This window comes from Spodoptera frugiperda, chromosome 15 (assembly GCF_023101765.2).
Source record: "Spodoptera frugiperda isolate SF20-4 chromosome 15, AGI-APGP_CSIRO_Sfru_2.0, whole genome shotgun sequence".
Lineage (NCBI taxonomy): Eukaryota > Metazoa > Arthropoda > Insecta > Lepidoptera > Noctuidae > Spodoptera > Spodoptera frugiperda.
The window spans coordinates 4,939,375-4,967,284 of record NC_064226.1 but is presented as its reverse complement, the minus strand read 5'-3'; the positions used below and the strand labels follow the sequence as shown (position 1 = coordinate 4,967,284).

The window sequence follows — 27,910 nt, the reverse complement described above, 5'->3', positions numbered from 1 at the left end:
ACAGTTGCCGGTCTGCTTCGTTGTGATCAAACTATGTAGGAGTAAACATATCGTTTGAGTTTATTTGCTTTTACATATTCATGCTAAAATAACATTTCATTATTTATATTTTATTGCGTTATATGAACGTGATTTGCTTCAGTAACTACATATACAATGTAATACAAAATATCTGTATCTTCATTCATATTGTTTTCATTGCAAAACGATCATTATTTTTTTTTGTTTCATCGCCGAGCGGTGGTCATCGCCCATGTTGCTCATGATTGTGGACCCCCGGCGTGCTTTGACATAGTTGAGTAATTACGTAAATCTTACGTATAACCTGATTAATTTAAAGTCTCACGATAGCAATGTCCTAGGTTGCAACTTGGTCATTGACTCTAAGTAGTACATTTGTAAGCCCTAGAACTTGTGCACGACAATACGACAGTACAGGTCTCTCCACCCACGCTAACAGCTCTCCAATCATATCGATTCTCGCTTTCCAATATCGAGAATCGAATTGGAAATTGCAATAAACACAGAATCGATTAAAGTGTGGTCATTCGATTAGATATCGAGACGTTTAGTGTTTGCATCGACATTTGCTTAAAGAACACGAGTGTGCTTAAAGGTGCGGGTTTTATTGGTTAAATGGAAGGTGCCCTATATATTATACCGTTGATTGAAATGTAAATTATGTATATTTTATTATGAGATTTCAATTAATTTCATGACAGTTTATATGTCTTTGTAAGTTATGTTTTGATTTTAACTGTAGGATATAATACAGTTGTAAATAATAATAATAACAGTTCCTGGTTGAATTGAAATTACGTTTGACTTAAAGTATTATTAAGCATTCAGTCTTTGAAAATGTCATTATTAGCTTATGATCGAGTATCTAATTTAGACAATAGATTTGAAAGCTTCTACCTGTCTTCAAAGAATAAAATTACGTGAATCGTCGATAGGTATCTCGTCAAAAAAATAATCATTCGATAATATCATTTCAAACGAAACGGTTTTTCTCACAATACTTTACAACTGAAACACTTTTACTAACTTATAAAAACCAGTTTCTTCAGTTACTGAAAAAAATCACTTACACCGCTTCAGTGGTCAATTACAAATGTTCAGATTATTTCAGTGCAACGATACGGTTGGGTAACAGTTACCTACGTAACAATAAACCAAGTTACATAATAAGTCATTTCAATGAGTGGCTTAAAAAAGATATTTTAGTCACTGAAACTTGATTTTTTACAGCAACTATTGTCAGTTTTCAGAATAGAAATAAAACTATGTAATAATAGTTTAATGGTTTGAGAACCTTATTCTCGATCAAGTGCGTAATTAACTTGGTAGGTTGATATACTTGATTGACAGAAATTACATAATATAGGATACTGTAAGTATCTATTGACCCGAAGCTGAGTACTGCCTAGCGGTTTACCGGGGCTCCGGCTCGAAAAGCAGGATTAGGAACGGGGTGGTTTTTAGTCAGTAAGAGTCTGACACTACCTCTCGCCTCGTCCAAAGCAGGAGAAGTCATTGGATGATTTTCCCCCCTTAAATAAAAAAGAGTATCTATTGTTAAAACTCATCAAATCTCTTTGGTTCGACATCCACATCATGTCTAAATTTAACAGCCGACTAGGCGTCAATAAATCACAGAAAAAACTAATTTAACTTCACGCAACTCGTAAATTCTCTACACGCAGTACTGTTTTATTGTGATGTCAAAATGTAGGTAACTGTTACAAAACCGTCTATCAATTTCTATATTTACTTTCTTTACTTCAAAAGTAAATAAATATAAAACTTTATGAGCATTTTGTTTGGAAACAACACGTAAAGAGTTTGCCGCTTCCTAACTTTTTATAACATTTTCACACCGCACTTTGGATGGCCGTGATAGTTTTCTAAATGCGGGACTTTTTACGTGTTACACAGTAGCTGTATTGAGTAAGAAGTTACTTATAGACGCTGCAATAAACTGTTTTACATCTAGAGTAGTCCATAGAATAGTTGACGAATAGCTAACCCATTAAATGCTGATTTAAATATCCGATTTAGATTAAAATCGATTTTTGACATTGATTTAATGTGTGACATTAGTTCTAACTCAACAGAGTTTCTATAAAAATAAGGATCGATCCATAGATTTTGGATTAAGATCGGTTATTGAAAACAAGAGAACTTACACTCATACCGAAAAACAAAACCTATAACATCTATATCTTTATAAGAAATCATCCATTAGAATCTTTGTTATCAAAAAAATATTATAGCGTTCTTAATGAAAATGACATAAACGAAAAATGTGACCCATTTAAGGAAAATTAGACGTATTATTGTGTTGTAAGTACATTATTATCAATTCTTATCTGTCATGATGGTATATGTTTATATTTTTTACATAAGATCGATAAGCATTGACAGTTACTTCATTGTATACAATTCCGTTGCGTAAAAAGTAAGGAATAGAAGTATATATTATAAATGTTCCACATATTATGTTGCTCTAGAGAGCTAATATCTTGAGAACTAATTATTGGGTATATTGCTTAACTTAATAGCATTAATACGATGTAGGGACGTAGGTCCTAAACTCGTTAAAGCAACATGTGTGCCAAAAGACATTCTAACTTTATTACAAACTTGAGCCGATTTCACAATAATAATTTCGTACGCAGTAATTACTCGAATTACTTCCAAGCTTATTACCAAGTGGTACCTAATTATGCGAGCTCGTCCGTTTTAATGTCTACTTATTAAGTATCATATAACTGTCTTTCTGTTTACTAAGGCATATCAAATTAAAGTTTTAAATGTGTTTGAACTACATTTTTAATCGATTCTTACTGATCTAAATCGATATGAAATGTTCAAGAACGTGTGCCGCTTAACTTATCTGCATGATCTACAGCGTGTTATTTCGATAATGCCCCACTTGGCTGCGATTTATAAGCCACTTTAGTTTGAAACCGTGAAGCCGAAAATTCACACAATCTTAAAGATCAGTGTGTCAGCGGGAGAAATAAAAGGTGGTCTCCTTATTGCTAATTAGGTAGATGTAACAAGCCGCGCGACGGAGAGTGATCCGCATCATTACTCCTGCCGCACATTTGCCCTCAGCTGTGGCCACCGCGCCCATATCACCGCCATTACCTTCGCCGCTCGCTAGATCACTTATCTCCAGGAATGGAGAGAAATACTTCCGAGCCCTGTTTGGTGACGTTGTATATCTACGTATAAATGAAACGAAAACTGGGACAAACGCGGTCCAAATTCGTCGGCACATTGTAAACATCATCGTATCTTTCGGCTTGACTGACTCGGGAAATGGAATACGGCAGATAATAAACGAAATATAAATAGAAAAGTAAACATTTTAGAATGATTCGAAATAGCAACTGTATCCCAAACTACAGTTGAATGTCGTGAACTTTAGGCAGACTGCAAGGTTCAAAGACCTGAATCAGACTCAGCTAAACGTGTTCCATTGGATACGGAAACATGTCCTGAACGGGCTGCACTATGTTCTACTCAACGCGGGATGATTCTATGTGAAAATGCATTTGTCATGGTTCTGATAACAACAAAAAAGTAACTCGTTAAAAATCGCAATAAAATTTTACTGCTGTTGGTGAATTAATTGCAATATTAGGTTTACGCTCGACAATGGCATTGACGGAAAATTATGTCAGTAGGTCGAGTCCTGTCATAATAATGTATGTGATGTGACATAGGTGTGTCAAACTGTAAAGGCCCAAATGTCATGTCGACTAATGTAGTTATCAAAACCATAAATATAAATACTTCCGTCTATTATGAATTCTTCAAAATAATTCAAATGACATCTGATTAGATTGTGATTGTACCGAGTATTGTTTTGCATTGCAGTGCATCGGCGAATCGACGCGTGATTGGCATAATTGTACAGTTGTACGCACTCAATTGTTCCAATATAAATATGGCTTCATCTAATTGTTATGTGCAAGCTGAGGCCTCGGAATACGAACCAATGATTAATGTGTTGATTTGTTTAAACTATACAAATGTCCGGCTTCCTGCATTGACTTGATTTCAATCTGAGTGCAGTGTAAATTAGTTCTTCATAGTGATTGACCTCTAGTATCTGCCATCTATACTTCGTTTATTCAAACTATTGAGTATTGATAGTATGCTTTGTATTATAGGTACTCTAAGCATCCAATGTGAAATTAGGAAAACGTTTACAAAGAATTTTCTCGAAAATTTTATTGCCTCCATGAAATTGCATGGAGCATTCACAATTTCTCACAACTAAAAATTTCTCATTAAAATCTCCATTGCCTTCACATGCAGTCGATAATAGTCGTGACAACAACAGATGTATTAACACTTGACAAAAACGAAAGTTTAGTTTAGAACAATAACAGACATATTGCACTTGGCTTTTATGGAAAGAGACATCGGCTCTTATTTTGTAATTCTACAAATAACTTGAGAGTCTCAAGTTACCTATGAGGTTACAAAGTTAAAGCAATTAAATGATATTTACACTCAAGATACGTATCATGTTTAAGATGGTATCACGTTTTATTATGGCTAAATACGAGAAGCCGCTGAAGATCTTTACAAAGAAGAAGATAATAATGAAATAAATGATGAAAACAGAAATAATGATAAAACTAAAACTAACTTCGAAGCTAAAGTTTCTGTTGATAACACTGAATCTCTACTTAAAAATCTCAACACTAGAATTGAATGTATAAAAAGCATAAATATTAATATACAAAAAACAGGAGCACAAAAAAGTGACGCCAAACAAAACGCGTTAGAATTTGAACATGACACAAATGAAAAAGTGTTTGTTTTCAACACGATTAATATTAAAGAGGGGTACACATGAATTCAGTTGACCTGTCTGGTCCTTAACATATTCAAGGTCTGGCTCACGGCACGTCACGTTAATACGTTGTGGGACCCGGTGAATAGGGGACTAGCTTACTGTGAATTTTGTATGTCCGCTGACCTCTAACCAAGGACAACTACTCACAATTCAGATAGCCAGATGGTATCTATCTACCTTCGAAACCTGTTTGCTTTATCTGAAACGACTGAATATTTAAAACGGTCTTATTGCTTTTTATTGTGTCACATTCGATTCGTTTGTATAATTCCAATAGTCTTCATTCTATGTTCCGACATTTTTGTTTCAAACGGAGTTTTTTGAAGAACATTATAATTCCAAAAACTAAAGGCATGTTAGGGGTTCATGACCAGATTATCTTTGTTATTTAGTTACGTGAAAAAGTTTAAACGCATTAAGATTACGTCGTGCAGTACTTAGAAATTCTGGATATGTCCAGATAGTATTCCGGATTCTTACGAGTACAAAAATCTCGGAAACTACTTAAGAAACGATGGTTTCTAGATAAAGAGGCAAGAAAAGGCAATACAGTTTTATGTGCCACGTAACACGTCACGTATGCAAGCTGGAAGGTCGTCCATATTTGTGCAAACAGTTGGCTCGGAGATAGCAACGTTTGTACTCGTAAGTAACCAAGATAATATCGGCTGGGCGAGCACAACTAGAGAAATTCTTTAATTCCTCCTACCTGCGCTCGCGCCGGACTTGCCGACGCCCGATTTTGAGCCCCAACAAAAAACCGTTTCCTTTACATTCTGTTTACAAGACCTCCGACACCGAGGTCCCTTTTGTGGCCGTCTCCATCCCCTTCCAACGCCTTACCTACGACCCTTTTTTGTCCGCGTGCTTCTCCACAATTATTCAAGTTTGCGAGACGACTCATTAGAGCGGATTTACTGGAATTTAAATAGTACAACATTATTGTTGCATTTAGAATTTCATTTTTGCCTATGTTTTACATAATTGGCAGTGGTATTTACCACACTAAAACATCCGTTAACTAAAATCGATTGGCAAGTTTATTGATTTATTTCGAGACAGCAAATATTTACATAGTAACCATAAGTAAATTCTTGTTTCAAAATTCACCTTTTTATACGTAGTGGCTACTCGTGTTTCTTTTAATGTCGCATCAAACAAAACTATTAAACATATTATGACAGAAATATATCAGGATGTTGCCTCTTAATCGTTATACGAGTGTCATTGACGTGGTCGATGTTATATAATCGAAAGTGATCCACGACAACCTCATTTACATAGATGATGTCATCATGATCCGTACTGTGCATCACTCGAGAAGCGAGTTTGCGAAAAATTTAAAAAATATGAAAATGAATGAGAAATATAACCATGTTTAGAGAGGTGGATGATTGCCAATATCACTTCTGAGTATCATTACAAACAAAAGCAGTGAATCAGCATGCACACCTACTATTACGCCCCTGATTTTTAACGCAACAAATTCTATGAAAATGACCTCAGCTGCCAAGATTTTTTTGTTTGTTTGCACTGATCTTGTCATTGGTTTATCTATTCACTTTTTTATTTAAACAGGAAATAACCGTCATTTTGCACCTAACATGTTTGCAGATTTACTTTTCTTTCTTATTTCGTTTTGTTTGTCAAATATATTTGTTTGTATTTGCTTATAACATCCTGGAGTAAAGATCAGCATTTATCGTAGGAGATAAGACAATATATCTGTGTGGTATTAACGATAGTTTTTTGTAGAATTAACTACGAGATTATTGACGTCATCAGTTGGATTAAGTAATCTAAATTATTCATACGTAGAACTGTATTATTATTATTTATCGTTTCATTTCTACAAAACTATGTTTAGGATATCATTCATCTATTGACACTCGCAATAATTTTATCAATTACTTGATTTTAGCGCCACGACTCATCAATTCACCTATCGTTTATTACGTAAAATGACAAGCAGTAGCAGTAGATAAGGTCCTTTCTTCACCTAAGTCTATCTCGATATTTTTAAAATTTATTTGATTTATACTTTAGAAATATTTATTTTAGCATGAAATTTTATTTGTGCCTGCTATGTCAACAGCTGGTCGTGTCACCTCATTGACCTTGAGCAGACACACATCTTTATCAGCTTTCGACGAGTTAGTTACTAGTTCACATTTACATTTATATATCCACTTAAAATGACTTATTAATTCTCTGCCATGCAGTTTTATACTAATTTGAATTGGAAATTCGATGTTATCTTACGTATTTAAATCATCAAACTCAAGTACGGGACCACCTTTTTTATTACCATTTAATTTAAAGTATTTCCTAGTTTAATCGGAGGAGTTGACAATAAGAGATCTAAGTGGAATGCTGCTTCTATTAATATCTATTAGGGGAGAACAAGTCGTAAAGGTTAAAAGCAAATACGTAAACTATTTAGTTTCGCTCCTTAAAATGTGTTTCGAACCAAAGTGAGAGCATCAGGAGCCGTGACAGCTTAGAAAAATAAGATAAATATTTCTTTTACTTCAATCTTATAAATGGATCGTTTCAGAAAATGGTTGGGCTCATCCACAGATGATGTTGTTTAGCAGTGATTCCCACTACGGCCGGCAGCAAGTTGTGCGCAGACTAATGAGCAGCCGATGGGATTACACGTACACTAGTGCAATTTACGCACTAATGCATGGCTGCAGACAACCGCAAATGTGTCTAATTTTGCACAACTCGCGTCCCCCTCCTGAGAATTCTGAAGAACTAATAATCAGCTCTAGTCAAGCACTTAATTTTTTTGTTTTACCTATCGATACGAAGTTGAACGTGCATGTTGAGCGAAGTAATTTTCTACTTATTGTTTTATTAAGTACAGATTTATCTTGTTAGTAAATTGCGATTATGAGGCTAATGAATAATAATAGATAATTTTTCTGCCCGTAATATAATTTCTAATGAATAATGAATATTGGTTAGTAATAGAGAAGAAGAAAGGGAAAAATATTTCATATTTCTAGTTGAATAGTTACATCAGAGTAAATGTACCTATGTAATTTTGTTTTAGTTCTATAAATACAAATGGATTAGGAAGCGAGCATTAGATACATTTCAATGCTCATCTTTATTGTTGTCTAGTTACATATACATAATGTTGGAGTTGTGGTCGATATTTGGTTACGATTTGCATATATTTTTATTAGCACAATGCATTAACATTTGCATTTATACGTGATATGTTGTCAAACTCGTTGCTTATTTAAATATTGATGCTTCCAAATTGATCATTGTGTTCTTCATTGTTAGAAACAGTGGGTATTAATAATTGAACCATTGACCATGTTTGTCGGCATCATTCATCACCAAATGCTTAAGTGAAATCATAATATTAATCGCGATCGTTGCATTCATTAGCTTCTGACTGACGTTTGTATGATCTGTTTCGCAAATACCACCCACACAGTTATTATTTGCAAAGTTGTCGACTTTCACCTCGGAGACATTTCTAACATTGCCATTGACCAACGCTATTTCCGATTGTTCTTACTATTCAACGATGCCAACGACACGTTAACCACTATGACATAAAATCTTCTGAGAATTATGAGCGGCTAGTAATTTATGCACAAAATTCTCCGGATTAACCGGTATTGGTACTTGTTGAAGGTTAATATTAGTTACTTTATTTATTTTTTATTAATTGTGAATTGCGTTGCGTCTAAAGCAAGTTTTTTTCTTTGGGGTAGAGTCATTAATAGTCCCTTTTTGCTTTCATAAGCAACAAGTTACCCTTGACGTCGGCAACATGAGTTCTTCTTAGCAGGGAGGATTTCAATTACACATCGGGTATATAAAAACAAACTGATGCTAACATACTTGTTCTTATTTCGTTTCGCTTGTTACACGGCGTCTAGGTTGCCAATTTGGTACAGGCTTGCATTATAACGGTAATGTAAAACGGGAAATAACTGTGGTCACGAAACGGATGATGTCGTTTTTGTCATTGTCATTTTGGTGTTATCACTATGTTTCAAGGCTGACGATACGTCTACAGAAATCGGATGTGGTGCCTTTGAATAGATACATGCTAATAGATAACTAGGCAATGGGGACGCACATGTTAACATAAGTAAACATAATTAATGAACGCTTTGTAACATAGAATTCGTCTTAACGATGTCCGAATTTGGCAATAAGAGGCCAGTGCAGCTCACAGCCTCTTTTGGCTTATGTCCCGTACGGTATTTGCAGCGGTTGCTATTCACCGTTATTTTAACTACCGACAAAGCCAGAGGGTATTATAATTCATAGTTAGACTGGTAATTTGCTTTTACACTTTGTGTAATGGTATAATCTTCTTCTCATTTAACATACATAACCATGAGGGAAACTAATTTATTTAATCTAATTAAATGTTAATTTATGGGTTTTATAACATGGCATACTGACTTACATTGTCCATTAAAAGCAGTGTTATAACTATGAATGTGTCATCGTAGGTTTACTTTGAAACAGGTGAAGTCAGCGCCTCTATTAGACAGTTACTTGAGGATAAAATAATCAGACAAGTTGACATAGTAAGGTCATTACAGGTAGACGTAGGTAGATAAAAATAGTGAAACTAAAATGGTATTCCGATAAAATTAACTTACAATTGACATGCTACTATTGTTAAATGCATAAATTTACCGACGACGTAGGTATGTAATTGAACATAATCTTTAAAAATAGTAGTAAAAGTATAAAGTTTCAACATTGTAGAGCCATTTTAAATCGATCAAGAGGAATAACATGTAAACATTGGAATGAAAAAGTCAAATCAAAGTCAATCTTTATCATTATCAGTAACCTTGTCACATTAAATATGGCTGGTAATATGACGTGGACTTTACCTTACTGATTTACGTCACCGTGTTATACAAACTGGTCTAGTAACAAATGGACATGTTTGGGTTTTTTGAAAAAGACAGCGAGTGAACATTTTTGTTACTCTAGTCAAGTTCTAATGTTGTAAATCCTAATGTGTTCGTGATTCACTGTGATTTTTCCTGTGTCATTGATAATTCCACGTAACATAGGAATTTATTTATTTTCTTTAGAAATATGTAAATTAGGGATTTAAACAGATGACAGATAAGAGTAGGTCCGGTCCAAAGTCGACGATATAGCTGCAATAAAAAGAAAACGATGTTAAGGACGAATAAATATCTACGAAGGAGTAGATAGTAGATAGTAATTTGTACAGACTAAGAAACTACGAAAACTTACGAAGCGTACATACACCGTTGTTTATCTTATTAGTTACGACGTAATATTATCACATAGAAAGCGAGTATTATATTAGATACGGAAACAATAGAAATTAGTGCTCAGTTCCCACGGAACATAAACGATATTAATTATGGACCTATACATGCTCCTTGTGGTACTCCGTGACCGTATCGAGTGCAAGCTATAAAGTCGGAACGATCTTAGATAACCTATGACTTGTTATTGAAGCCTAAATAGCTAAGCCACGTTTGCGTGCTTAAAACAATTTTTAAATGTCGTAATTCTGTTCAATAATTGACAGTAGTTTATGTTCAATTCAATCAAAACCCTGAACCAGTTCTCATAACAAAACATTGCATATTTCTATTCCACTTTTTACATAATTTTTCTTTGGAATCAAAGGGAACAAGATTATGAAAAATGTTTTAATGCCGTCTTTAATGGAAACGACTAAAAGGTTTTCACTAATTAACCAAGCAATTAAGTTACAAAAATGATTTAGTGCTTTGAGTAAGTTCTTTTTAAATTGACTTTACATTGCGAATGTAGAGATTTATATTGCGAGTTCATTCACGCGATTGCTGCTCCCTGAATCGGAAAGATTACTCGTAAAGATCGTATGATATTTTACCTGCACAACTCGATAATAATAGTTCGCCTCAGGCATCGTAACATCTGTTCGGGGCTCACCTTTGTATCACGGTCCATTGAACGGACTATGTGATTCGGCTCCTTTGACATCTCTCTCGCAAATATTCTTATTATTATTCCGCTACAGACAGCTGTGTTTATTATTTTTACCAATAAAACAGTTATTATCGGTAAACAACGAAGAATATGTTTGGTTTTGGCTCTCAAATTAATGTTTTGTTTTCTTGTTGCAGAAGTGCAAGACGTGGGATGTTCCACTGATGACGTCTATTTTGTAAAAGGTAAGCTATTACTACCATTCAATATATTTAAGAAAGTCATTTTGACTGACAGAGTTTAAAACAAAACGAATATGCCTCCAATACACATGATGGATTACTTGTCTTATAAAACTTTTAAGATTATTATCCTTTCCTTGAAATTGTTGCATTTACTCTTAGCGTTTAACTTATCATATATAACAGTTTCTGGGACATTAACAGATGTGAAATAACAAACTGGTTCATTTCGATAGCAATCTCTTAAAAAAATAAATTGGTTGCTTGTTTTAATTTACTCTCTCCTTTCATTTACATGGCTTTTATAAATGTCTTTTACTTCACGCTTTTAACGAAAGAGCAATTCAGGAAGTTAATTGATATTACTTGTACTTATTTGTATTAACGTATTTTGAAACCTAAGGTCCGGTCTCAGAATAAGTATGACCAGTCACTATTGACTTTTAATACAAGTTGGATAGACTAGAGTTCATGAACCGAGGTCAAGATGAGGATAAAGTTTATATTCATCAATTTGCAAGAAGCCATTAATAGACTATAATTTATTTGTTACTTCACTATCATCTCTTGTCTCTTGTTCTAATTTACTTTTACTATTAGTTCGTTAGACAATGACATCGGTAATATTAATGTTATGTTTACGACTGTTGTTGTCAGATCAGGATTCGATTATAAACATGGGGCAATTGGGTTTAATTAAAGTGGAGATACTTTCGTAATCGGTCTCCAATTGATGACCATTAAAGTGAATTGAATGCGGTTGTGTTTTAGCTTTTATTGTTTTAACAATTTCACCCTTTCCTGTAATTGGGACATGATGTATTGTATTTTCGACGATTGGTTGTTCAATTGATTTTGTTTGATCACGTTTGTTATTCAAAACACCGGACAAATTATAAGCATTCTCCTTTTTAAAAAATGATCTAAGTGCGTGATCTCATGACTTCTTTCAATAAACCTTTGACACATTGTTGCTTAATTCATGAATTCCATCAGTATTGTTGTTTTATTGCTGCCAAAATAATTGAAATACAATACCGTCATACTTAATGCTGCAAACATTATTCCGATTACCTCATACAATACAATTATGGACGTGCAACGCATATTCGAACGTTTGCACATTGGTGTTCCTTTACGAAACGTTGCAAAAGCCTGTAACTTGATTCCCTATGTGACATCACAGTGAGATTCACTATCGATAGGGTAATATGTATTACTGTTGCTAAGTTAACCTTTTGCGCCTGTACTATTTCAAGATGCTACATTGTTTATTGTTTAGAAAGCGCTAAGATCTCTGTGATACTAGTAGTAAAATTCATCCTTTATGGAATGAATTTCTTTAATTAATTTTGTAAAGGTATTAAACTTGGTACAAAGTTTCTATGGCACTATGGAACAAAATAATGCGTGTGCGTCATGACTCGACAAGATATTTTCAAAACTAGCTGGTTATATTAAAATACAGGTTTTTATGAACATTGCCTCCATCTTAGTGTCAATGATGGTAATTGCGACTATACGAGTATAACAACAGTGAGTCAGGTCAACTCCATTTTGTTGTAATCGCCATAAAAAGTGTGACGTAAGTTGGATAATCTAAGGCCAAGATACTGGACTTTGTTTTGAGCACGTGCTTAGGTCTATATACATATGCATTTAATAGAAAAATGGTAGCTTATTTTGTGTATTATTTACAAATATCGCTTGTGAATAGTAGATTACAAAATTTCGGTTGGAAAAACATAGTGTGTCCTTCTTTGTTCACAAGCCAAACAAAGTTACTATTACTAGTATAGTACTTTTGTACAGGCTCATATACAGAGTACATTTGGTTTACCCTATGCCGTCATACGGATTAACAAATCTTATCTAGCGCTGATAACGGTACTGCCGGAGGCCAAAACACCCTTCCAGGAATGTGCGGCGCAAAAAACACATTGGGCCTTGTTAACCTAGCGGAACGGTATACTGGTATTCTCGAATTTCGTGTATTATACGTCTGACGTACGGAAAAAAGCGTGCTCCACTAAATGTGCCCGCTTTAGTACTTTTTTGCAGCGCTTGCACAAACCGCCAAGTGTAGTCAATTGGTCTCTTCAGATTTGTGTCAAATTTTTGCTTGAGTGCAAAAAATCAAAGCGTTATTGTCCTTTTTTAGTGCAAATCACTTTCATTTACACTTGTTTTCGATGTAGTACACGTTAAAATTAATACCATTACTCATTTTAGTAGGGGTTTAGCTAAATGGACTTTCGGTTTTCCTCATTAGTCTTCTTCGAAGTCTCTCTAGACAGCTGCAAGTTGTCCAAATGCTTATCCGCATAACTGAAGGCTAAGCTCATTTCCTTATTTATTTATTTTCTCTTCTTCTCTTAGGCGAGGTGAGAGGGAGTGTCAGACTCTTACTGACTAAAAACCACTCCGTTCCTACTCCTGCTTTTCAAGCCGGAGCCCCGGTAAACCCGCTAGGTATTCTGCAGCTACAGATCAGGCATCAGCCCTACTGGGCCCCATCTCTAATAACTGAAGGCAAAGCTGATGTCCTAAGACCACATTATTTATAACATAGATATATAGGTACTTATTTAATAATAGAGAAATGTCTATGTAAAGTAATTCGGTTTAATGAGGATGTTTTTCCTGGATGTGTTCGGTGACTACCGGTGTCCTGCGATTAATATTAATTAAAGATTGAGATAACTATCAGCATAATAAATCGAGACGGGTCTAGGAACGGTTTAGTAATTATTTCAACCGGTCAGCGGCCAGTGGGATACTCACTTTATTATAGTATTAACCTACAAATGTTGATAGAAATCTGTTAGTGGCTGTCGCAAAATATTTTGTATTAATTAGTGTTATTAATTAAGCTATTTTAAATTCTTTATTTCTTTGCTAATTTTGGTGCGTTCGTGATCAGATCAGACAACTATTATTAGGTTGTTATTTTTTTATAATTCTAACTGATTATACATAGTCTGCACCTGATGCCAAAAAGTTGCCCATCTTAAACTATAGAGCCATCGATGTTATATATGTATTAATAATTGAAATGTATTTTTTTAATTCTCAGAAGAAAACAAGTAATCGTTAATGAATTGTTAATCGTTCTCCTATGATGTTATTTCTATAAATATTTACGGAGACAATTAATTTTGACGTAACCATTAATTAAAAATAACCATACTTAATACACGTGATTTTTTTGATACCGTATTTTGTAAAGTATTTCGTATTCTAGTTCCTAAGCAAAAATAACCTTGTAAATGAAAAATCAATCGGTATGTTAGCACTGACTTATAAAAGGTTATCAACGGTCTATATCTGGTTTATAATAGTAATTAAAATAGCCGTGATTTTTCATATCAATCCTTTTATTCATAGCTTATCAGCAAAGAGGTTAGTAAAGTTCAATTGATCTGATATCTCAGTGTAATGTGAAATCGCGAAGTTTCTTGAGACATTACGATTGCAGACTGTACGAGATTTATTTTTAAATACATACGATGAAGTGTCATATCTTTTTTTATCGTGTACGCTTTTGTCAACAATTCTGAAGTGTGAAAGTACTTTAACGAGCACTTTGAGATAAAATGGGCATTATGTATGTTATTTCTACTTTAACTATAACTACCTAAATTGGGTTTAGGCGTATTATTTTCATATTTAATACAGTTTTGAGTGAATTAACAGTGGTGGGCGAAATTATTACAAACATTCCATGGTTTGGCATATTTTTTTATACATTTTGCATCACATTTGGTACACCTACTTGCACATCTCTGCATCACCCAATAGTTGACTGTTAGAGAATGCCACCTAGCATTAAGTCCGCTATCGTATGTTATATACAGAAGTGTAAATAAAATAAATAAATAAACATTTACTTTTGGGAACCGACATCTTCTACTCAATAATTATGAATGATGGACAATTCTCAGTAGGCCCGCTGTCAATTCATCAAGCTTCCAACCACCCGTAAACAACTGTCATAGGCCCTTAATGCGAAAACCGAAACTGTTTATTTTTTCGTCATCTTAAATCACGTAGAACCGTTGGTTTACGCGCTAACCGCACGTTCGAGTCACGACTTAACTGGAATGATAAGAAAAAATAAAAGATTTGCCAAAATAAATAAAAAAAAAGCTAACAATGACATAAAATTTAGAGTCATTGACGTCATGTAGGTACTAATACGTGTTTCTTGCGGTCGCACGGTTACAGATAAAGCCATACAAAACCAGTTTATCATGAGCTCCCTTTGTATGATTTTTCCGAGCATTCATCGGTCAGGTTATACTGGTTCTCTATACCTTTATGTATAGTCGAGAGTACAAATCGACACGTCCTAAGTATAAGTAAGTAACTGAAAAAGTTAAATTTTACAGGAGAGCGAATTTAAGATTGCAAAAATTATAAATGGTCATATCTTTGTCATTTTAAGGATTTATGGTTTGAAATTTGGTAACTGAGTTTAAAATTAAGTACAGTTTATGTTTACAAGGAAATTTTGTTTGTAAAGGTTTATGGTTTTGTTTTATAACACATAGATAATTTTACTCCGGTCTTAGAATGTATCAAAATACTCTAACTGCCAGATCCACACTTTTTCAATGGAATATTTATCGAATATTTTACGCGATATCCATGGAATAAGTAGTTAAGTGCCTAGATACATTTTACAATTAAAATTGAATCCAGTGTATAAATGTGTAACTACGTAGATACACACTTATGCACCGGGAATGGCTAAAATTCCATAATAATTATCATTAGGACTTACTTTGTCTAGGTGACGAATAAATCTCATTTGGTGGTGACATGGTGAGATTCTGTCGCCTTTTAATTGCATTTTGCTTTAACGATACTAAGAATTTATAGCGTTCACTATATTAATAAAATATAACGCACCGCTCGCGCGTGCCGCTCGCTGTTACCGCGAAGAACTGAGCGAGCGGCAGATGCCCGCACCCCGCGTCTCGATCCCCCCGCGTACTACTATTTAACTGGAACTTACATATTTGTACGTTGTATTTATTTCCTAGCTAATTCAGATAAATACTTATGCGTCTGAAAAAAACCATGTTCGGCTGTTACAATTTTTTTGATATTTTTTTATTGGATAGATACAGGTACGTTGAAGCTAAAAATGCAATAAAAACCATTTCGTGTATCTGGCAGATACATACCTATACTTAGCGGGTGTCGAAATATTCGCAGGCGCGCATCTAAGTAAAACTCTGTGAATAAAAACTTGTTTTTCCATAATTCTTCGTACAGCATTCATCGTCTGAGACATGTAGATAAACAAATGATGTCAAATATTTGTCAAAAAATTGTGCAGAAAATACGTAAATAATTTGAAGAATTACTTGAAATGTGATTACCAAACATTGGCTTTCAAGTGGTTTTAGCTGTATGTGGTTTTATAATATCAATTCTTTAAATAAATAAATACTTTCTTTGCTCAAATGTGGTACATAATACAGGTGTTACATACATAAGTTTAGTACATTTACCATTGGCGGCATGCGAATTTTGAAAGAAAATGCAGAAGTTACAATATTAAATCTTGAGTTTGAGTTCTTTTAAAGCTTGCAGATGGCATTTTTTTTTTATTTATGAGAGGCTTTTTTGTAATTATGTTATCGGTATGTTAATTTTGCAAATTAAATTGCGACTTTAAGAGCTGCGGTGACCAAAAAAAAATGTTTTATTAATCGTTTCGGTGGTAAGCAATTAAAACTTCTTTATTATGTATACAGTTAAAGTCAAAATTAATTATTTTAAATAGACCGGAAATATTAATAATATTGAAAAAAATATCTGTCTGTCGGTCAATCCTCTAGCGAAGCTATTTGCTCGTTCCAAAGTATAGATTCCTATTGAGAAGAACAAACAAGAAACTCCATAGGTTACTCTTTTTCAATCAAGTTCGCAATACAATTCAGTTTACTTACAATCTGTCACCAATGTGATGGAAAGACCCACTTATATCTACTTCAATAAAGTGTTATTCAATAATTCAGATATTAATCTATAAATCCAATCAATTACAAAAATACACAGTAACTAAGTGACTTTCAAATTGAAATGTTGGCAACACCTTACGTCATTATCGTAAGGAAAACATACAGAAATAAATTAAATTAATTATCAATTCGCAAAAGCATGTGATATGTCATACATACGGCGGTAGCATACATATATAGGTATTATATTATGTTGGTATTACGATAACCTTGAATAATTAAGATATAAAGAAATTCAACCTTCGTTGATTAGATAAAAGTTTATGTAATTAAGTAATGCTTCACGTATATTTAGATTGTCGTTTAGTCATTTTAATTGTATAAAGAAATATTTGTAGTAACTGATTAAATTGGTTGCCTAGCAAAAATTTGCTTCTAAAGGGCGTTTCCACCAAGATTTGCTATGCTACATTTGGTGTGAATCAGTTTAGCTTCCACCAATCATATGCACTGATGGAAACGGTCTCATTTGAGCTATGATTTTTATATGGAAAGATGCATGCCGTTAATGGCTTCTCTACTATCGATACATCGTATACTCGAGATGCCTCGCACGGTACATAGCGTTGTATCAGTGGAAACGATCACATAGTTTCACAGCTTAGCTATTATATCTTTGTAGTATAGCTACATAGTACATCTCTGGTAGGAAAACACTCTAATGATTGTCACTATTACTTTTACCTACGGACGCATTGATATTCCTACACAAGATTTAGAAATTCGAAATCATTTGAAACCTTTTCACACATTTAATAGTCATCAACAATTTTCGCCCTACTTTTAAGAAGAAAACAAAAAAAAACTCGCTAAATGCATGTCATTGCGTGTGTTCTGTCAGTATTTAGGAGGTTCCCTCTTGACACAAAACTACTGACACGTAAAAATAATGATTTAATTGCAGTTTGACATGCACGGTATCGCTACAAAGCCGACATTTTGTTTCCAACTTTTTTTCACAAATTATTTACATCATACATAGTTGCGGTTAGATTTTTGAACTTCCGCGGTCTGAGTATGTCAATAAAAACAGGTTTTGATGTAGATTTCTTGTAAATCTAAGCGTTATGTCAGTATCGTTAAATATTGTTCATTAATTGAGCATGAAGTGTAAAAATTTGCTGCAAACAGGAGTTTTGGGGTTACAAAAACATGTTGACTGCCTTGATTGTCACTAGTGGTTACAATTATAGCTATTGGATAGCAGTCATCTGGAAGAATCACAACAACAAACAATATTGGTAGTTTCCGACCTTGGCAACTGTAGTACCGAAAGACCAGTAATAGATTTGATTTATGTTATCCGGCCTATGACATTACATAACGAATCGTGCGAAAACTAGAAGTAGGTATTGTTATACACGTATATCTCTAAAAAAGGAGTCTAAAGAGAATAATTTTGATGTGTAAAAGTGCTCTTTTGTAGCCTATTTACAAAATAAATATGTATTTTATTTCAATTACACATTACAGGGTACATTTGCCTTTAAGGCCAGGTGATCATTAATTTCTTTATCGAAATCATTTTCTTTACTTACTTACGTATCTTCGTTATCGAACAGTCACTTATGCAGTTATGCTAAAATATTCACTTAAGCGACGCTAAAATTCCTTTTCCCTGCACCTGCATCCAATCGCCTCAAGGTGCATGCAATTGGGCAAACCAATCCCATCAGCTGTACCATTACTTCAAGGTGTTAATAAGATATATTATAATTAAACCTCAGGTTTATTGTAAAAGCGATATAAACAATATTTTATGTGCATTTTATGTCTTATTAATACAATAGCTTTTTGAATGACGCTTCGTGTCTCACTGTGGTTTCACCTGCGTGTTTTCATTTGCTATGTAGGTACCGTAAGATTGCGTTAGGTATCTCATACTCTCCTTAAAGAATAAGAAGGTACCATTGAATGTAGAAAGTTACAAGATACACAAATATATACTAAGATACACTCCTTAGTTATGCGAGATACACTAGTAAAATAAAATGAATTATTCAAATGATACGAAACCTACGTTGATATATATTATTTCACCCTAAAATTCGATCATATAACATATCATGTAAACGAGGTATTAATATCACTCAAAAGCCTCTAAAGATCACTCTGATTCATACACCTGGCGCTTTGCCAGGAAATATTTACTACAGACCTAACAACTACACTAGTAGTAGCAAACTTCTTACTAATATGTACTTCCATCGCATTGTTTTATATCCATCAACGACGGTTAATATACAGCCCACTGTATTACTTTTATAGCCTATTCTTCTCCGAACAATGTAGGGTCGGAGGAAAGAAGGTTAAAACAAACAGATTCAGTGAAACCATTGCTTAAGAGGAAAATAAACGGGTTGGACTCTGAACAGATAATACTGAGAAGAGGTCACGGGTTGTTTCTTTATTTTAATGTTTATTTTGTGGTAAATATGGCTTTTGTAAAGAGTAGTTTTTGTAGGTATGGTTATGTTATTTATAGTGTATCCTTTATAGGTTTATAAGTAGGTATACAATACATAAACAACTTACGCCCTTTTTGCATCATGTGCGAATCATAGTGAGCCTATTTACAAACCATTTAAGTTCCAGTCTTCGTAGTATTAAACGTAACTAATATAATTTTTTGATCAATTACTTGATTTGTTAAAACTCTGAAGTAGGCTTATAGACTACACTTTAACAAGGCCAGGCTTTAAAGGCAGTATTGTATGTTTATCACCTCCTTCAACAGCTTCTATTCAAAACCGTCAACATCTTTGAACGTCACAATGGCGTCATAAAACGCCAATTAGGGTTGTTATCACGTCATGATAGACCAATCAAAAGTCACGTGGTAGACAAGTTTTCAGACGTCGCCTCACATAGGTATTGAGACCAGTGCGCTGCATGAATGACTGGTATTGTGCATTCATAGAGAACTGTGTCATTGGTGCTACAATTTCAACCAGTGGCAGTGTTACGTAACTTTGAATGTGGCTTTGTATTAATGACACGACTTTTGACGTAGGTACCTATGATTTGATGGATTCTGAGTTTACCTAAATTACTTGTTGGTTTATACCTCGCTCAACTGACGCGTAATCACTGTTTAGGGCCGACTTTTGAGGGGGGAAAAATCATCTAATGATTTCTCCCGCCTTGGGCGAGGCGAGAGGGAGTGTCAGACTCTTACTGACTAAAAACCACTCCGTTCCTACTCCTGCTTTTCGAGCCGGAGCCCCGGAAGACCTGTTAGGTAGTCTGCAGCTCACTGTTTAGGTCCTAACAGAGGGAAATTATTGTCAATAAATTCACTGAATTTAGACTTTTGTGCAGGGTATTTACGTGTCGGAAAAATACTCGTTGTTTATTATTACCTGTGATTAAAATACTTAGGTGACGTGCCGAAAATATTCCGCCTAGATCTTTGTCCAAAGCTATGTTTTTACAGGTCCAGATTATAATAACAGATTGAAAAAATAAATAAATACTACGTATATTTCTGTAGTATAGTCATTATGTAATTGCCGGGATGTTTGACGCATTTTAACAAAAAGTTGTTACAAAACTAGTTTGATTTTATGTTCTACGCACATTTTGGCTAATTGTATGTAGTAATATGTATAATTTTAGGTATAATTTCGTATGATACTAATAGTAGTGGATTTTAAACAATGATAAATGTCGGTAGAATGTGGTATACATATAGACTTTGTACGTGGTGTAAGAGCAAGCATGTAGGTGATAACAGATTTGTTAGTTGAACTAATGCTTTCCTAAATAAAGAAGATCATTAAAAACACACATGTAATTACTAATTCAAGGATAAGTTTTTTAGAGAGAGAGCGAGAGAACATGTTGATTTCTAAATGCCCTTTCTCTCTCCTACGAATTTTGTAATTTGCTGTGCCCGACAGGGTCCATAATTGTGACTTAATACTGTATTTTCACTACCTGTGTACATTATGGATGCAATAAATACTTGAATAATTTTCTCTGTTGCTAATCTTTGAAAAACTCACCAATCAATTTGTCCATCCGTGTTTTAATCAATCTAACACACTACCTAAGAGAAAATTAAAAAGTCTTAACAAATTAATTCCGGATTTCTTTTTGCCACCATTACAAAAAATAGATCAACCACTGCAAAAATTCAGTCTATAAAAAAACCACAGTAATTTGCTAATTGTTTCGTCTGAATGCTGAACGGTGTTCCTACAGTTCCTAGCATTCTTAGTCTACCGGGCGTCTCCTAGTCTCATCTAAACTGTGCCTGGCAGGTCGCCAACTCTCCCACATGACTTGTAACGAATGCTCACCGTAATGTATTAATGTAATTGTTATCAAGACCAAGGCCTGGTGATAGTGACCTAGTCACATACTGATACTATTTCTTCTTGTTTTCTAGAAAGTTCTTTATATTGCAACAAAACTAGCAGTTTCGCTTAGGGTTGCCAACTTTTTTTACAAGAAATAAAGTATATTTAGGTCTGAGAAGGAAAGTAAACAGTATTTTAGAAAAATTAACAGTATTTTTTTTTTTTTTTTAAATATGTGTGAGCGTCTAACATTTAACACTGTGTAGTGTTAAGCATTTTGAAAACAGTATTTTGTATACTTTATTATTGTTCAACAGTAAAAAGTATAATTTAGTGAAAAACAGTATAATACTGTTTTTAACAGTATAGTTGGGAACCCTAGTTTCGCTTGCGTGCCTGTGGGATTATTCTAGACCGTAATCTATTATGCTTGTTATCGCAATTTATTGGTAGCTAGCTAGGAAAAGAGTGAGAGTTATGTTAAGGAATACTTACTTACTCCGAATTAGAAATAAAAGTTTAATCATTGGTACTTCTGTCCAATTTCAATTTACATATTTCTTTTTTTATCTTAAAGAGTGTGATAATATACAGGGGGCGGTACCTATGTGTGGTGTGTGCACAATTTAAATTTAATTTATCGAAACCTTATCGAATGAAAAAAATACCTGAATTGTTTATTCAATCAGTTATCTTAAGTCAAGTTCAAGTTTTTTTTATTAAGTAAAACTATTATCTTATTATAAAGTTGATGGTCGTGTAGGTCATTTAAATCGTACGATGAAGTTTTTTTTTTACCTATTTTATATGTCAGATGTTTCTTGTATAGGCATTGTAATACCTATAATTGTTTATAATCCAGAGGAACTTATAATTTGACAAAAAAACAAAAATAATAAGCCAAGGTTTCAAATGTCAAATTGTGACAGTTAAATAGTGTTGGGCAAAGACATCGATATCGATAAAGCATCGATGTTTTTAATCCTTATTTGTTTCATGTCATAGTTCGTTTAGTTTTTTTTTGTAAGTTTATTAATTAGTTATGTTGTTCGCTGAGGTTTATTGAAGTATCAAAGATTAAGTCAGTTAAGGTATAATACAAAAAATACATTTATTGCCTTGAACTTAGAGTACGTGTGACGTACGTATTTTTTGTGGAAGTACGTGTTTATGTTTATTTAATTTTAATTTATGATATTAATATTCACAGAGAATAAAGCATACTTAATATACGCAAACCTTTAGTTTGCTAGAATATTATGAGACACAATAGAAAATACATCGTGTTTTGCGTAGATCTGCGTTTCCGGCATACTAAGGGTTAATTAGTTAGAATTATTTCATTGTGTTGCCTTGTGTAAGGCCGCACTCAACCTCTTACTCAGCCATTCAAATTCCTAATCCCCCAAAAGGGCGGCAACGCACTTGTAACCCCTCTGGCGTTTCGGGTGTCCATGGGCGGCGGCGATTGATTACCATCAGGTGATCCGTGCTGCTTTATCGGCTTCAACTTTAATTAAATTAATATTTATTGTATAAAAATACTAGTACCCAGACACACAACGCTTCCATTTCTTACCTAGAATAGGCATGTTTACTTTCTTCATACGATTTCTGCAAAATAGACAAATCTTTTCCCAAAATATATTCGTCAGTAATCCATTACCTTCACTCCATACTTGACCTCTATTGAATCACTGTCCTGTTTTCGTCGTATCATGTAACAGTAAAAAAAAGTTTAGCAATTCCGATAATATGAGTTTGGTTTGCTAAGAGCCGTGTTTACGTACATCCTGACGGGCGCCGACGTGCCCCAGTACCGTTTATCTCTATGAATAATATATAAAATATACTAATCTCAATATAAGAAGCACATTTGTGATGTGACGTTTCATTCAAAAATAAACATTACGTTCGAGTATCTTTGTAAGAAAAGTGTAGATTTTGTGTGGCACACTATTTTAAAAATGCATCTTATTCATGGTATCAAAGTATACATATAATATGTTAGAAGAATATTGACCTAAATGCTAATAAAGATAAGTAAAAAAATGCAATACGTAGATGGTAGCAATTCGATTGTATATTGTAAGAATTGACAGCCAGTGAATCAACAGCACACCAGTTGACGTATGAATGACGCTAATAGTTTTGTATTATAAAAACAGTCCCTGCTTATTTCAATATTTTACAGCATGTTTGGTTAATTTTGGCTCATACAATGAATGCGTGATTTACCTAAAAAAATACACCCTCGTTTAAATTTGACAGTTCTAGAGGTGCCCCGTAAAATTATCGATAAGACAAATGACATTCAATGACGATTGGAAACTCGCCACCTTTTATGACCCTTCTAGAAATTTGTAAAAACGAAATTAGAACGTATTTTCGCTCGTTTAAGAGACAAAATGATTTGGTTATTTGCTGAGAAGTGTATTATGAAGATCAAATGGGGCATGTGAACGTTACTCTCTTAATTCGCGTGTAAACATGAGAGATTGATGGCAGAGAATTCGCACTACGATCGCAAAGTCTGCACTAGTCTCGTTGATGAAGTGGCACTCAATCAGTTTGTGTACAGTATGTTTGCAAATTGACGACGATTTATAACTTTACTTAGCACTAGAGAGAAAATGTATCAGGAATACGTATTTGGAGCAATACTGTAGATTTTTTAGGGTGTTTTTGTTATAGTAAACACCGTTACACATGAAAGTGTTCTATTATAATGAATGAAGTTCTTGCTTGGTAGTAAAATTAATTTATTTCATTACAAAATGAAACATCTTCAAACAAACAAAATAAAAATGAGCTGCTCATATTCGTAAACAACCATAGATTTTCTTGAACACTAATAAAATCGTTTGTTTTGGCATCTTTCGTACAATGAGAATGTTTTACTATATCAACAAGTGAAAAAGAAAATTCCTATAACAGTTTTTTAAATATTTTAAACGATCCTTTAATAGAAGAAAGTGGTTTGGAATAAATTGATCTTAATCACCGCTTTACACCTCTCTTCGCGGTCAATTTTCATTACTAGATACAACTTTATGAAGATTATGGAGTAGGAGTTTATTCTCGTCATTAGTGGCTTGGGACTCGGGTGTTGTCGGTAATTTCCGGAGACATTCGATTTAATGATAATTTCTGCGTGCACACTCATGCGTCGGTGGCTATAATGTTTTCATTTTTGCTTCAAGCGTAGTTTATATCATGTGTAATTTGAGTAAACTTTTTTTACAATAACAAAAATATCAATCCAAAATCTTTATATTAAAATCGAGTTTTAACATTAGGTAGGTAGTGGTATAGAGTTTCTGTCTAATTCTTGTATTAATCCAGAGATTGTTGGTTATTGATTTCAATTCAATAGACCGGTTCAAAAAGTGCATATATGTATTACATGTATACTTTATCAAAGATATCGTAATCATCATGTCCCCAATACTCAAAATGGAATTCATTAATTTACATCGATGCTTACAGGATCTGTATTGTGTACAGGTTGTAACGAGATAATTCAATCGGGGTCAATGTCTTCGGCTGTACATTGATAGAGCTATTAATAGCCACGTCATACAATTACTGGATCGACCTTAATTTGATTTATTGATAACGCATGTCATAGCAAAATCTTGCTAGAAATAAATGTATTGACCCACTTTAACGTAATGATCAAAAGAATAATTGTCAAGAAAGAACAATGAAGGAACAGCTGTTTAATTAAATCGTTACATCTACAGGTTACTATTAATCCAATAATCATTGATTGTGTATCGTAGGGATTCATTGTGTGATATTATTCTAAAATAAATGCGAACGAAGTCCACGGGTTGACACGACTTGTCGTTAAAGGAATTAACTGTCATAGAAAAAAACAATGCTATTGAATTATCTAGCCAATTTGGTAACGATCTAGATCTAGCAAAACCAAGAAAATTAGTTAATGACCTAATTCAGTTGCTAATGCCACTCAATGACTCTGAATCATTAAAATCCCATTAAAAAGTAACAATTAAACAAACTTATGCAGTAACTAGGTAATCGGGCAAAGAGCGCTGATCGTCCGACGCCGGTGCACGTGGCTTGACAATTAGCTTTGAGAAAATTGTACATTTCTTTACTTGGCGAGTGTCCAGAGGGAATATTGTCTACCTCACCTTGTACCGTAAATAAAATGTGAGTTTTCTATTCAAATGCAATGAGAACTCCAACGTGGATGTGATTGTTAGTAATGAGTAGTGTTTGAACAGTGTACGTAGCTCAGTGAAGTGAATCAATTACGTCACCTTCTTGTGTTTTAATATCTTCAATAATTTCATGTTCAGTGCCATGCTGTTTATCTTCGTCTTCTAGAAAGTGTTTGTGGTCGTTTATAGTGATTTTGTATTGCATTTTATGGCGAGCATTCACCGTAGCTGTAGTGTCTACTAGAAACTTGGTATGTTTATTGAAAACATTGTAATTTTCTGTGAAACTTCACACTACCTACGTGGTGCTTGTGAACGCCAGAGGATTTAAAGGACATAACTAACACCTACGCAGAGGTGAAAATTGTTTGTCTTGAATAAATCGCCGACTATTTTTGCACCGCTTATTTATTTTATATTTTTGCCACGAGATTTTCTGCATTTAGATGCGGATTGCGTGGCGGGTACATTTTTAGGTGATCGAACTAAATCGTAAATGATTTTTGCTTCTTGTTTAGCTAGAAGCTCATAATTATTGTTAACATACCTAGTGAAAGCAAATACTAAATGTCCCTTCGGGTAATGAATGACGTTATAGTCAGCTTATTCTATTAGACACCTTTTATAATTACTAAAGCAATCATAAACTACAATCAGCTAAATGAAACTAGCTGAAGCGTTTATGAACAAGCCACGCAAAGCAAGTTTATTTTACTTACATCATTTAATATTTTATTACCGGCTCGATGGTTTTATGTAAATTAATATTTATTACATAACTGATTACCTGGGTACGTGACATTATGAGATTATACTGAAAGGGCTTTTATGAAAGTTGATCGTTCAGTAACTATAGTTGGTCGGTAAATGGATTGGCTTTCACGGCTGTCAGTTCCTGGTTTAGGCTCGGTGGTTCAATGGTGAAATTGTAGGAAGTTGATGTATCAATAAGTGGTTGGTCACAATCTTTTGTTGTGATTGATATCTTTTGAACATTTACGTCTCTATTCGCGGTAAGTGTGTAAGTGTAAGTTACATAAAAACTTGATAAGGCATCGGGGACAAAGTTGTCATTAACCATGACTGTAGTTTATTTTGCGCTTATATCTATAGGTGCATACAAGACACTTCTATTAAGAAACAAAAATTAATTGATTTGCGTTTAATTGTTTGTGTGTGATAAACAAACATACTTTCACATAAATAATTCTAATTAGAAATTTAACCAAACCAAAACAGTATAATCCATGAACTTTGCTAGTTAACGAAGTTATGAATTGCAAATGGCTATTTCTCGTAATGATACAGCTTCGATATCGAGTGTGAGCCAATCCTGGTGCACTTGGGCTTTTACGACAGCGTGCGCGGACGCATAAAACCGTTGACATTAATACGGGAAAGTCGCGATTCGATTGAGTGTTTTATTACTTCAAAGAAATCTTAAGGGATTATTGCATTCCGATTTGTGTTTAGTATTTAGATTTAATAGGTATTTGAGAATATATTTTGTGAAAATTGGTTAGAATTGGAAGTCTTAGTTAGTTTAGATTAAGGTAGCAAGGTAAGGTAGTTTCTTTTTTACGGGGAAAAATTCATTCAATGTCCTCTCTTTAAGGTATAGAGGCTGTTTTTCATAAAGTTTACTTTAATAGAAGTAGTTATTTACTTAAACACAATGCCATGATCTTACACGTTAGTCAGACAGTAAAATCCGATCGTGTTTGCAAAGATTTCAATACTTCATTTCTTTGAGGTTCACAGAACTTTTCAAACAGCATTGTTTCGAAGGCGGTATTTACAAACTGGGCCTGATGAATGAAGAAGTCAATACGTGGCTGAAAAATGTGCCCGCGACCTATTGTGATACATACTCGGATTGCGAAAACATGAGGCGCCCTAGTTAGAGCTGTGACGGGTTTTAATATCAGGCCTGCAGACATTTTGCCGTTATTCGCATTTCTTTGTATGCACCGCAAAATCTCGTGCACTTTTAGCAGATAATAAAACTGAAATCGATAAATTATTTCTGACGATTTTATCTTAATATTGTACTTATTCGACTAATTGGAATACTCATAAATATATAACATTACTTTTGAATAAATTTCGTTTATTTTACGAACGGAATTTAATGAACATATCTGTTGCTGCATACGTCAATAGATTCTCGCAGATCTCAGTCCAGTATACGATCTATTTCCTCGAATGCTTACAGTAATGGTAGGGAAACGCGGGATACTATTGCGTCGGTACATTTATCTTAGGATTTATTGGTTCGGCCCACGCGCCGGTCTAATGTATG

At 34.0% G+C, this 27,910-nt stretch overlaps 2 protein-coding genes across 2 annotated transcripts in view; both read left to right on the top strand.

The window, feature by feature from the left end:
• The window catches only part of LOC118273242 (lipase member H-like), a 199,180-nt gene extending 195,797 nt beyond the window's left edge, over positions 1–3,383 (top strand). Inside the window, exon 7 of the mRNA XM_035590113.2 lies at positions 3,365–3,383. The gene's annotated coding sequence lies outside the window, so the exon portion shown is untranslated. The remainder of the gene's footprint in view (positions 1–3,364) is intronic.
• LOC118271812 (protein windpipe) overlaps positions 1–27,910 on the top strand; it is a 53,883-nt gene that overhangs the window by 14,911 nt on the left and 11,062 nt on the right. Inside the window, exon 2 of the mRNA XM_035588046.2 lies at positions 11,032–11,079. The gene's annotated coding sequence lies outside the window, so the exon portion shown is untranslated. The remainder of the gene's footprint in view (positions 1–11,031; positions 11,080–27,910) is intronic.